The 13,966-nt window shown below is 43.0% G+C and overlaps 1 pseudogene; it reads right to left on the minus strand.

Annotated features, from left to right (window-relative positions):
* The window catches only part of LOC131748138 (germ cell-less protein-like 1 pseudogene), a 55,449-nt pseudogene extending 41,518 nt beyond the window's left edge, over positions 1-13,931 (minus strand).
* Positions 13,932-13,966: the final 35 nt, after the last annotated feature.

Raw genomic sequence — 13,966 nt, forward strand, 5'->3', positions numbered from 1 at the left:
GTCAGGGCACAAAGACAAGGCTGACACACCAATGCCACAAGCCTACTGTTGTCTTCCTCTCTACGCAGGGTCAGAAATGTCAATGTCTTCAAAGCCCAGACAAGTAAATATGTAAAGGCCATGGCTGTAGTAGAAAAGGGAGTTGAGGGATGCGCGGGGGGAGAGGAGAGACTATGGATCCTCAGGGGAGTACACGCCTCACCTAAGGGTGTTCCCATCTAATCGAAACCAAAACAAGTAAAAACAAACCAAACAACCAGAATAATCAATCAAATGAAAATCCTGCACTGTCTAAGTCAAACTACCACATCTGCAGGTTCCTGGCTCAGGCCCCTTGCAGGCCCATGGACACACTTTTCAGCTCCTTACTTCCATCAACAACAGCCACATTTGCCATGTCACTTAAATTATCTCCTGAGCTCTGGTCAGTCGTTCAGTGCCAGTCATAGCAGAGGTAATGCCAGCCTTGACAGAGAACATGCAGCCGGTATGGGGTCACCGGGCCACACATCAGGGACACAATTTTGCTCTTCCCACAGGTGCCGAAGGGCAGGCTTTGCTTGAGATACCAGTGATACTTTCCAACAGTCCAGAGATGAACTGCAGGGGAAAATGAAATGAAGGCCGTCAGAGGCAGGGGCCAGAGGACCAGACTTTGTACCACTTGCTGGAGAGGGATGAGGACACCCTTTTCTTTTTCAAATGACGCTTTCTGCTCAGCCTCTTCATTAAGAGAATAATGTTAACAATAATTTTTAAAGTATACTTTTTCATGAGGACAAAATATTAAGCATCAATAAGGTCAGAAGCACACGTGTTCATTTCTGCCTCTATCTTCAAACTTTATGATCATGATAATGGAAGGCTCCTACCATAGGACAGTGCTTTAGTGAGTTGTTTTTTTCATAAAGACATAGAAAGAAGTAAACTTGGTAATCAGATTAAAAGTATTAAAACAACCAATCCAAGAGCACTAGACTAGCATCACTATGTTGTATTATGCTTAAGATGCTTATTATTTTCTTCCAGGTGTTTTGCATGCAGTTAGTTCCAAGGGAGATCAGCATGCAATTACCTTTTAAAGAACAAGACCAAAACCTGTACAGTGCAGGAAACAGAAAGAAATTGGTCAAAGAGTACAAACCTTCAGTTACAAGTTCCAGAGATCTAATGCATAGCATGGTGACTACAGTTAATAATACTATATTGTATACTTGAAAGTTGCTATGAGAGCAGATTTTAAATGTTCTCACTGGGCTTCCCTAGTGGCACAGTGTTTGAGAGTCCACCTGCCGATGCAGGGGACACAGGTTCATGCCCCAATCCAGGAAGATCCCACATGCCGCGGAGCCATGGCAGCTGAGCCTGCGCGTCTGGAGCCTGTCCTCTGCAACGGGAGAGGCCACAACACTGAGAGACCGGTGTACTGCAAAAGAAAAAAAAAATGTTCTCACCGGGCTTCCCTGGTGGTGCAATGGTTAAGAATTCGCCTGCCAATGCAGGGGACATGGGTTCGAGCCCTGGTCCGGGAAGATCCCACATGCCGCCGGAGCAACTAAGCCTGTGAGCCACAACTAATGGGCCTTTGCTCTAGAGCCCAAAAGCCACAACTACTGAGCCCGCGTGCCACAACTACCAAAGCCCGCGTGCCTAGAGTCCGTGCTCCACAACAAGAGTAGACACTGCAATGAGAAGCCCACGCACGGTAAGGAAGAATAGCCCCCGCTCGTCGCAACTAGAGAAAGCCTGCACGCAACCAAAAATACCCAAGGCAGCCAAAAAAGAAGTTCTCACCATAACAACAAAAATGTTAATCATGTGACGTGAAGGATGAGTTAATCAACCTTACTGTGGTAAATATTTCACAGTATATGCATGTATCAAATAATCACATTTTACCTCCTGAAATGTACACCTTGCATGTCAACTATTTCTCAAGAATATGCAACACAACCATTAAGCTAAATAAAATAAAAGCAGTTTTATAGCTGTTCTTAATGAAGTTGGGTCCTCTGAGACCTGTCAATAAATTGACCAGCAGTCAATATTTTAAAAACCTATGTTCCATATGATATGCTGAATTTATTTTGAAGACATTAAAATGCCCTTATTTTGGAAAGAGCTCTACTGCCATCGTATATAAATTCCCTTGAGGACAGTCAGCAATCCATCCCCTCTTTACAAGGAGAATGAAACATGAACAATCTATGCAATACGTCCACAGATAACAAGACATAAAACTCAAGAAGACAAGAGCTGGGAATAAAATTCCGATTGTAAGTGTTTGATCCACTAAATGTATCCAACCTCCCTGCTAGTGTTGGAGGAGACCATGATTATGGATTTCAACCCCTCACAGAGACAGAGACTGAGACCCCCTAGTGACAGAGGCCAAAATTAGAACACAGGGCTTCTACCTTCCAGGATGGGCTTCTTTCTAAATTATAATGCTGACCTTACCTAAAATATAAAGTCAGAGTTGCTGAAATAATGCAGCCTTCTGTTGCTGAAGGTAGGACTTGGCAACCACCTATAAGAGGTACTACAGAGATGCCCCTGAAAGCATCGGCCAGATCCAGGACCCAATATTTCCGTCCTACATCTGATGCTGATTCTGAAGAAGCAGGGCTGTTTATAATTCCTATAAATTATGGGTCAGCATGACCATTTCCTGTCTGCTCTGCTTGGGCACATCCAAGTATTGTAGTACCCCAAAACATACCTTGCAGCTGTATACAAACAGTAGTGCCTATCCTGCTGCAGACCCCTGGGCTTCTATCCGAAAGTTTCCACAGAGAGATAAAGGGTCAAGGAGCGAAGCAAGACAACTTTTCCAGTCGGATCAGATAATAAGTGGTGGAGTTACAGCAGGAATCAGCAAACTACAACCTGCATCTGCTTTTACAAAGAAATTTGTATTGGAACACAGCCATACCCATTTCTTTTTTTTTTTTTTTTTTTTTTTTTTTTGTGGTACGCGGGGCTCCCACCGCTGCGGCCCCTCCTGTTGCGGAGCACAGGCTCCGGACGCACAGGTTCAGCGGCCACGGCCCACGGGCCCAGCGGCTCCGCGGCATGCGGGATCCTCCCAGACCGGGGCACGAACCCGTGCCCCCTGCACCAGCAGGCGGACCTGCAACTACTGCACCACCAGGGAAGCCCCCCACACCCATTTCTTTATGTACTGTCTTTTGAGTGTTTTCACGCTACATTAGCAGAGTGGAGTAGCTGCAAAACAGACCATATGGCCGGAAAGCGGAAAACAGTTACTATCCAGTTCTTTACAGAACAAGTTTGTCGTCACCCCGGTTAGAAGAAAAATATCTATTCACCACTCCACACAGTGACTTTTTGTTCTGACAAGTACATTTCTGAGACCTGAGACCCTGACTTGGACTCCCTCTCCTCTGGTTTACTCTACTAGACGTCTTATGGAAACGTCGGTGCGATGAGCCAGGTCCAGAGCACTTTCCCATGCAAAGATGTGTTGGTTACTACCTCTATGACTATCCTCAAAGCTGGAGGCCCCAGAGTCCCACCCTGGGCCCTAGACCCAGCACCATATCTGCTCCCTGAGCAAGCACATCTAATCCCAAGATTGGAAAGATTCCCCACATGCCAATGACTCCCAGTCCACAGCTCTGGCCTCTCCTGAGCCCCTTCTATTCACCTGCTTTACTTGGTGATCCCATAAGGCCCTTAAACAAATCCAAAAAGAACTAAGCACCAAACCTTTACAGACCAGCACTTCCCCCACCTTCCCTCTCACATACTGACATCTTTATTTCCACCACCGGAGCTTCTGGCTAGAGTCCTACTAAACATTCTTCTTCAACTTACATATCCAAAGCCTATTTATTTCACTTTCTAAACTGGTGTCTCTCAAACTAGCTAGGGCAGGAGGGGAACCATGCACATAGGTTCAAAACAAGTTTCCCATAATTCCAAAAAATGTACTCCTATCCTCATTGAGAATCAAAATTTTCCTGCATTTTTCCCTTTTCTAGTCCCACACCCACATTCTTTATCTCTCACCTGGATTCCTGTAGCAACCTCCAACCAGATCACCCTGCCTCATCTCTTCCCCCTCCACCAATCAATCAATCTTGCATCATCAGCACCTTTAATGACTGATCTCCTATAACTTTATGTCCAAATTCCCTATCAAACTTAATCAGAATCCCTCCCCTTTAGTTCACTGCACATCCATGTCCTGTCACTAGGCAATGCTGAAGTACTCATAGTTTCCTGAATAAGACATGCTGTGTCAAAGGCTTCTATGAAACATCCCTGCCTTGGAATGAGCTAATTCACTTGCTTGGACCACTCCCCCACCCTCAACCCTCATTTCCCCAACACCAAATCAGCCAAAGCTCAGCTCAAGTTGGCCTCCTCTGGGAAATCTTCCATCCCCATTACTCCCTTTCTCTCCTTATGCTACCCTAATACCTGCACATCCTGTTATTATTGACTCCTTAAGGGGAAAGATGAATTACCCACAGCACCAAACATACTGCTGGGTTCATACTACCTACTCAAACATTATTTCTGAACAAACAAATTATTTTTGAATGAATAAATGAGTAGCACTTTTCTAAATGATATCTTACTTAGTAGAACGAGAAGTCATGAGGTTAGACCGCAGCAAAAGTTAAAATACCATCTCCCCCATCTGTCACCTCAATCAGGCCAGCTACCTGGTACCCTCAAGTTGGCCAGACCTTCTTACACTCAATAAGCATGTCTCCTTCAGTACTTCCACAGCCTAATGCCCATATCACCTCAGCTGGATCTTAGCAAGAAAACAATATGATGGTTCCCATGAAAATTCAGGTCAAATCAGTAGGAACAAAACTCAGCTCTCTATCCTGCCTCTCTTGTCTTCTCCCCAAAACTGTACCTCAGAAATGCTCTCCTTATTCTAGCTAGTACAGTCCTTTTCATTAAACACCCCGGCTAAGCCTGTCCTGGGCTTTGGGCAACAACTACCCAGGTGATTCTAAGCACAGATCCCTATTCCCCAAGTTATTGACCAAGCCAACTCTGAGACATGGAGAGGCACCAGAGGTATACCTTTTAAAATCTCGAATGAACTAAAGGAATTGGGCTATCAGACAGTGAATTAAGTAGGGGTTTAAGTTTTTTGTGCTTATGACGTGCCTATTAGTGTGCAAGACAAGCCACAAAATGTTTCAAACAAAGCTATATTTACTTTCACCAAAATCATCCTGGTGGATTTGCTGTTCCATGACTGGTTCCAACTCTTTTGTCATCATAATTAGGGTCTGTTGACCTTGGAGGAGCACAAACAAGAATGATTTTGTTCTCATTTAGCAAATCGGCCATTCCGTAAGTATCTATAGCACTGGAAGCTACTGAGCTGGAGTGGAGGAGCTTATAGTCCAAACAGGGAAGACAGAATTTATTCCAAATGTTCTGACTCTCATGTTCATAAAGAAGTTTTGACTAGGTATGTGACGTATTGCTTATGCTCAGCTATTTATGTATGTCAAGCTAACATTAAAGTCCACATAGCCCGCCTCCACTAACTTCAACGATTTAGTCAGCAAGATATCTCTTCAAATGTATATCTCATCGGGGTGCTACTTTGCAGAAACTCATCTGGAATGAAAAGACTTAAGGGGAAAAAAATAGGACTGGGAGAGCAGTTCTTAGAATCAGTTTATTTTATGTAGCAACTCTTCCTCTTAGAGTAGGTTAAATATTACTGACATTTTTAACCACAACTATGGACCTTAGCAGCAACTTCTTTTTTTGTTGTTTTGTTTTTTGCGGTACGCGGGCCTCTCACTGTTGTGTCCTCTCCCGTTGAGGAGCACAGGCTCCGGACGCATAGGCTCATTGGCCATGACACACAGCCTCAGCCCCTCCGCTGCATGTGCGATCCTCCTGGGCTGGTGCACGAACCTGCGTCCCCTGCATTGGCAGGCCGACTCCCAACCACCGCGCCACAAGGTAAGCCCCTGCAGCAACTTTTTAAAACAATATATTAAGAAGTAAATCTTAACTCAAAAACACCACATTCCCTATAGTTTATCATGTTGGTATCCTTGTTCCAAGAAAAGTTTTTTTTGAAACCCATGCACCCTAAAACTTAAGCCTGTGAGATATTAGGAGTCATGTTTTATAAAAGTCAAGAATTAGGGACCAGGGACATGCTTACCTGTGACAAGAAGCACCAGTTCTTGGTCAGGACTCCAACTCATGACAGAGATACAACTGGCTACACTCCCGACCCATCCAGCTGACAGAGACATTTCAAAATGTTAAGGGAGATGTGAAAATATAAGCGTCTCAGTAAATATTTACGATGACCTCAATCAAAACAATTAACAAAACACACAAAGGTGAAATTATTCAGTAAACGCTTATTCAGTAACAGGTATTAAAAGACCAGGCATGATACAGACCATAGGCACTCGAGGTGACTACGGCCACTCCATTCCTCCCGTTAAGGAGATAAAAGAGAGATAAAAGATGCCTCTACAGCAGGGTTAGGGATGTAACTGAGGTCTCTGGGAATTAAGCTGGGGCTCAGAGCAGAGACTGACAAATGGCCCCGGAGAGACCAGGAAAGCTTCTCTGAGGATGTGCTTTGAAAGGTAGGAATAGGGCCAGGAGGAAGAGACTGGGGGGTGGTTGGGAAATGTGCAGTTAAAAAGAGCAGTTAAAAATCAGCTGCAACGAGAGCATAAGGTATATATACACACAGGAATGATGCGGCTGGGAGGTGAGGCTAAAAAGGAATTGGGGATACAGACAGTGAAAGGTCTTATAAGGCACAATAAGGAATATGGATTCTGTCTTGCACACACTGTGATGCCACAGATATGGAGGAGCTGCACCATCTGGTGGAGACCAATGGATTGAAGGAGTTCAGAAATTAGGAAAAAATTCTACAAAATATTTTGAAAGTAAAAGCATGCCTTTTAAATGTGAGAAATACTAATTAAGTTATACTTGATGGCTTTGCTATTTCTCACCATGAACTGAGAACATGATTTATTGTTTTACTAAATGGAACCGTTAAAAGCAAAGGTGCCAGACTTAGCCTGCCGGGGTTTAAATCCCACCTGTGAACTGTTTGAACATGGCCTAGTCATTTAAGCCCTCTGTGCCTCCATTTCCTCTTCTGAAGAATGGAAAAACAACATCTACCTCATAAGGTTGTAATGAAGATTAAATACAATTTTGCATGAAAAACACTTGAAAAAGTGCCTGGCGTATTGTAAACATTTAATAAATGTCAGCTGCTATTATTATCCTATGATTAGTAATATGACTTGTGATACATCCATGTTAAAAAGATCACAACTAAGGGAGTAATCAGCAAAGTTTAAAAAGCTGTCAAGAAGGTGAGGATAGAAATCCAGAAACTCAGCCTTATGCTAAGTAGAGAAGGAGGCAAATGGTTGAAATCTAACTTCTCTGGTAGTCATAAGGTGTGCACATAATGATAGCATTATCACCTTAGCTCCTGTAGTTCAGGGACTCTTAAAGTTAGCCATCAAGGAGAGGCTTACTCAGCATTCATAAAAGAAAACATAAGCCATATAAACACTTCAAAGACTTCATAAATTGAGAAATAATGGTTAGAACTCAGGATCAGATTCTAGTAAGAGGTGAGCTATACCACACAAGAATGGCCAGGTTTGAGTTTTTAAGTTCTTATCTGGAATGTTCTGATTGTTCTCAATAATAAATGCAGTAGACAAAACGGACTTTTAGAAGAGTCCTGAAATATAGTTAAAGCCATGCCAACAATTTTGTGTAAAGAATTATACAATGCAAAAGCTTTAATTTGCAAAATGCTTAAATATTATGGGCTCCTGACATTTTAAACTTCTACGAAAAACTAGTGACATGAAACCAAAAAAGCCATTTGAGGATGCCTAAGATTTCCCCCTCACTGGTCTCTTCCACTTACCTGCTGTGTGTTGAGACTGCAAGGTAGGACATCTCCAGAGGCTGTGGCCACACACACAGACTTGTGATCCAGCAACTCCTGAATACCAACAATGCAGCCGCTTCCATCCTCTGGGAGAAAGCCTTCTGCCAACAAAGGAGTGTCATTTTTCACCTTTCACAACAACAAACAAATAAGCAAATTAAGTCAATCTACTTCCAAGAACAATTCATAACACTTCCAGAGATACTTTCTAATGTTTCTTTTATAATATAAAAGCTTTCTAAAATGTTTTTTCCTAGATTAAAACCCAAACTTTCAGTTGAGAAATATCACAACACTACCATCTTTAACACAAAACACAGTTAATGTGACCTTTGTGCCAAGCAAACATAAAAGCCTGGTATCTTTGAAAATACCCCATAAAACATGAAGCTAATAAGTATGATTTCCTAAAATGTACACAGTATGGGGAAAGGGGACTAAGAATGTAATCACCTAAAATATATTAGTAGCAAAATATAATTAAGGGTAGATATCAGAATCAACCTAAAGAGCTTTTATATATACATACGCTCAAGCTCCAGAAGTGAAGATTCTGATTTAGTTGTTATGAGATGGTGACTGAAACAGTTTTAAAAGCCCTACAGGAAAGTTTTGTCTGCATTCTCACTTGAGAACTGTTAATAGATAGTATTTACATGGTAGAAAGGGTGAAAAGTAGGGCACCCCCACAAAACACAATGTCAGAGTTTCGCCAACTTAGATTAAAACAGAAGCAGACTAAAAGATAGGGTACTAGTTAAGTTATACCTAATACGACATCAGTATAAATCGAAGGGAGTATTCATTTGGCGGGACATAAATTCAGAAAGATTTAAAGGAAATACTATTTGGGGAAGCAAGTTTGGAAAAAGACAAGCCAAGAGTCATGCCAAGTGCTACCATCCTCCATCAGTAACTAACCTCTCTTGTGACAGGGTCTACTTCTATCAGTCCGTGTTCTGAGACATGTAGCACTGTGCCTTGTTCAGTTCAGAGAGAAGCACTGAGGTTTCCCTGGATCCTGAATATCCCTGAACTCCAAGCTCTGAAATAATTTTAGATTTCTCATGATGAAGCAACTCCTGAAAGAAAAGTACAAATACCTCTTTTTAAAAACCATCTTTTTTGGAGTATAGTTGCTTTACAATGGTGTGCTAGTTCCTGTTTTATAACAAAGTGAAGCAGTTACACATATACATATGCTCCCATATCTCTTCCCTCTTAGTCTCCCTCCCTCCCACCCTCCCTATCCCACCCCTCTAGGTGGTCACTAAGCACAGAGGTTATCTCCCTGTGCCATGTGGCTGCTTCCCACTAGCTATCTATCTTTCATTTGGTACAGTATATATGTCCATGCCACTCTCTCATTTCGTCACAGCTTCCCCTTCCCCTTCCCCATATACTCAATTCCATTCTCTAGGAGGTCTGTGTCTTTATTCCCATCTTACCCCTAGGTTCTTCATGACCTTTTTTTTCTTAGATTCCATATATACCTGTTAACATATGGTATTTGTTTTTCTCTTTCTGACATACTTTACTCTGTATGACAGACTCTAGGTCCATCCACCTCACTAAAAATATCTCAATTTCGCTTCTTTATACGGCTGAGTAATATTCCATTTTATATATGTGGCATATATATACAAATATCTCTTGATGAAGCTTTAATGTCTCGGATAAATTGAAACGGCTTAGTAGTGATAAATGACACTCCAAAAGCAAAATGATTCAGGGATCAGAGAAGTTAGAATAACCAAGAAAAAGCAAAAGGTCTAATCTGAACCCACAGAGATGAGTGGAGGAATCAATAGTGTAACTATGGTTTACTAATTGAGGCTGTGAAATCTATTTTACGGTATCACTCTTTGTAAGAGGCATGACTCTCAACTTCAGAGTGTTTGCTTCAAAAAAGATTTATCATCAGTTATTCTGCAGGAAAATTGAGAAGAACAAAATGAATGAGAAAACACTTACTTTATTTTTGCACATGAGGATGTTTTCATCACTTGACAGATTTACCAAATAATATAAAAATCCACATATATATCCTGGCAGTGGAAGAAAATAAAATTACTTTAATACCACCAACTAAATTTATTTATACACTGGCTCTATATCTTCATTAAAAAATTAAAATTGAAATCAAACATAGAAATAAAGAGAAGCATTTATGGGACTCCTCCGGTGGCGCAGTGGTGAAGACTTTGCACTCCCAATGCAGGCAGCCCTGGTTCGATCCCTGGTCAGGGGACTCGATCCCACATGCATGCCATAAGTAAGAGTTTGCATGCCAAAACTAAGGAGTCTGCCTGCTGCAACTAAGGAGCCCGAGTGCCACAGCTAAGACCCAGCACAACCAAATAATTAAATACATATTTTCTTTAGAAAAGAAAAGCATTTATTGATCTCAGGGAGAAAAGAAGACACTATGAAATTACAACAGTATATTTCAAAATGATGACCAACAGGTCAAGGAGCTTGGTAACCAGATATAACTACTTCACATTACTCCACTTTCCTGGCCTGATTTTCACCAGGGCAATAGAAAAGCTGAGAATAGAACGATCAATAGCAAATCTACTTTGGTCTGGCAAAATCAGACTTGTTTTAACGTATAACATTATCTAAGAGGAAAAAAAAGTTAATGTGCTGTATATTTATATCCAGACCCCTTTAAGGTTTATACTGTAATTGGAAGTCCCTAACTTATGTTAGGGGTGAGAATTACACAGTCCACACTGGCCTTCTTGTCACCTTAATCCAAGGTGAATTCTCTCATCTTGCATTTCATACTTATGACAATGAAAGAATAAACATGAGTTAATCCTTATACTACATAGCAGACAAAATGTTAAGTGTAGTATGAGTGAGACAACATAAAATGTGGGTTAAGAGGAAGGCAAGCCCACACATGGTGGAAGCGAGGAAGAGAATCAAGGCAAACAATGGTTTTCTAAGCTTTCAGGACATTTATATTCAAGAACTTCTACAAATTATTCGAACCTGTATTACACCATAAAGACTTTTTATTTAGATCTAATTCTATATAGAAAACTTGGGTTTTTGAAAGTATATAAAAATTACATTATCTTTCATCTTTAAATAACATAAAGATGACCACTGACATAGATCTGAAAGGATGGGTAGATTTGAGATGAGAGGATGTCTGACTAGAGGGGAGTAAACACGGAAAAGAGTAGCAAAAGATGAAAACAGGTGACAGAAGACCAGGTGTATTTCATCCTGGTTTAGCTCATAATAATTATGCTGTTATTGTTGCCATGATCAGAACACCAAAATGTCTCCCTGTGAACTTGGATTCTATTCACCAACAATCTGCGGAGCTCTGGGGTCCATGAACCCCAGCATAAGAATCTGGATGGCAAAGGCTGAAGGAGCTGAGGAGGACTCCCTTTCTCCTTGCTGTTTCCGTCCATATCGCCCCAGCAATGGGCCTTCATCCTTCCAGGGGCCCTTGGTCCCAGCCTCTAGCACTCCCATCAGCATGATAACAACCACCCCAGAGGTACCAGCACTAACCAGGCAGGTGCCCCCTCCAGGTGCCTGAAGTCTTGTAACATGCAGCTCCTCCTCTGAATTCCAGAGTTATCAACACCAGCTTTACAATGCCTCTCCTCCAAGGTTAGGCCATGATAACCCAAATGGCTTCCCTTATTCTGATCCTCAGACCTAGCTAAGTGTTGTAAGTTCTTCCATCAGTTTACTTGTTTAGTTACTTCACTGCTCCCTTTGGCTTTTTGTTCCTCCAGCAGCTATTTAACCAATTCTTCGTTTTAAATTTTGTTGAAATATTATGTGGTTTCTACTTTCCTGAATGGACACTGACTGACAAACATATCAAAGAACCTGAGTTTTCAAATCACTGAGCTTTCAAAATCACCGGCCAAGTGTAATGGGGAAGAACCTTTTGTAATCTATTACAAGTTAACCACTAAAGGGATGCAGCCTATAAGCTTAAATTATACATCATCACCCAACTCTCACAACCCTGACTCCCAGGTGATGAGCATTAAGCCACAATACTTTTGTTTAGCTCACAAGAAACATCCTGAGAAGGCCCACCTTTGAAAGACTGCAGGGAGGAAGAAATTCACACATACCGCTCTGGAGGCTGATGGGAACCAGGAAATGTTTGACTTTACTCCCTCCCCTTTTAGTATAAAAGAAGCCTGAATTCTACCTCAAGCAAGATGTTTCTTTGGGGGCACGAGCTCCCCATCTTGTTTTGCTGGCTTTCTGATAAACGTCCTTATTTCTTGCCCCAGCAACTCTTCTCTCGATTATTGGCCTGTCGTTTGGTGAGCAGTATGAGCTTAGACTTGGTGACACAAGGGCAGCTCATCATTCATCTCCCTCCTCTCCAACCCTTCCAACCTCAAAATGAACTTCTCTACAGTTTCATACCTATCATCCTTATTCCCGTACCTTCTCAGAAGTGTCCTACTATTTTTCAAGACCAGCAAAGGAGAACCCTCCATACTCCCCCAGGACCTTGGCTTATCAGAACCCTTTCTTTTACATCTGCCATCTCCAAACTCCCCTGCCCTCAAATGACTCATCCTTTCCTAGCGCTTACATGTGCTAAACATCTCTGCACACCATAGATCAATTCTGGATCCTCTCTGAAATTTCTGCAACTCCTCTATTTTCTTCCCCTGCTCCTTCAACCATCCACCTCTTGCCTAATTATCATGCCCATGACCACAAGTACCAAACAGATCACTAATATGCTTAGTAGATCTAAACGTCTAGCCCTGACCCTCCCTAAACTGAACACTAAACTCACATTCTCAACCTCCTGCTGTTACTACAAGGATTTCTCAAAAGCACATCAAATCAACCTGTTAAATGAAGTACCTGCTAGTCTGCACCAAACTACGTTCACCTGTGGGGATATGGCATTCCTACTTTCTCTGTCCTCCAAGCTGAATCTGTGTGTCTGCTTCCCTTTTGCCCACACTTTCACAGTAAACTATTCACTGGCTACTGCTCTGCCTGTCAGTGTACGGTTTGAATCCTTTACATACTACGTAATCTTACAATCCAGTTTGTGACCAACATCAAATACTGACTGAGCACTTGCTAACTGCTAGTGTGGACAAGAGATGACTGACAGTCACTGCCTCCTCAGAGGTCACAGCTTAACGGGGGAGAGGGCCAAATAAGATACCACGTTACATGGAAATGCACAGGGACAGCATCTCCAAGGAATAGCGGCAGATGCGAGAAGGGACTAGTAGCACAGTACCTGAACTTCTCTCTACTACTGTCACCTTCTATCATGCATTGTTGCGCTATAATTGGTGCATTACTTGGTTCAGCGGTATTGTTGGCAACTGCAAGGAATCAGGAGAATGGGTAAGTGTGCATCTGGGGGAGCAGCATGTCATTTCCCCCTCCTGCCGCGCCGCGCAGATCCCACTGATGTCCGCGGATGCAGCAGTGGCATGTCTGCAGAAAGAGGACTCAAGGAGGGCAGAGGTGGAGGGCAGAGGTGTCAAGCTGCACCTCACTCACAGACCAGCAGTAGGCAGCGGTTGGGCACTAGAAGGTCCCCTTCATCAGCACACCCTCTGGCGGACAGGGCCCGTTTCCGTGCCCCGACCCCAGCTACGTCGCTCGAACGCTCACCTACACCGCGCTCTGAGGACCCCCAAACAGCGGTGCGTCCGCCCACGGCTGCGCACGGGCCTCTCACTGTCCGCTGGTTCTGTCTGAGCTCCTCCGACGCGCACTGGGTCTCCGAGCCGCCGGGCTGCTCGACCCCCTCAGGTAGTGTCTAAGGCCGGGCGGAGGCGCGACCGGCGAAACAGGTACTCGCAAGCGAAGATACCCTGACACGCGCAGACCGGCGCAGGAGTGACGCCGAGTGGCCATAGCCTGCCTGCTTCGTCGCCCTGCTAAGAGTTGTGAGGAGCTGCACTGGCCGCTCCCCGCTATCCCTACATCCTTCTGCCTGGCCTATTGTGTTTG

This window comes from Kogia breviceps, chromosome X (genome assembly GCF_026419965.1).
Source record: "Kogia breviceps isolate mKogBre1 chromosome X, mKogBre1 haplotype 1, whole genome shotgun sequence".
Classification (NCBI taxonomy): domain Eukaryota; kingdom Metazoa; phylum Chordata; class Mammalia; order Artiodactyla; family Physeteridae; genus Kogia; species Kogia breviceps.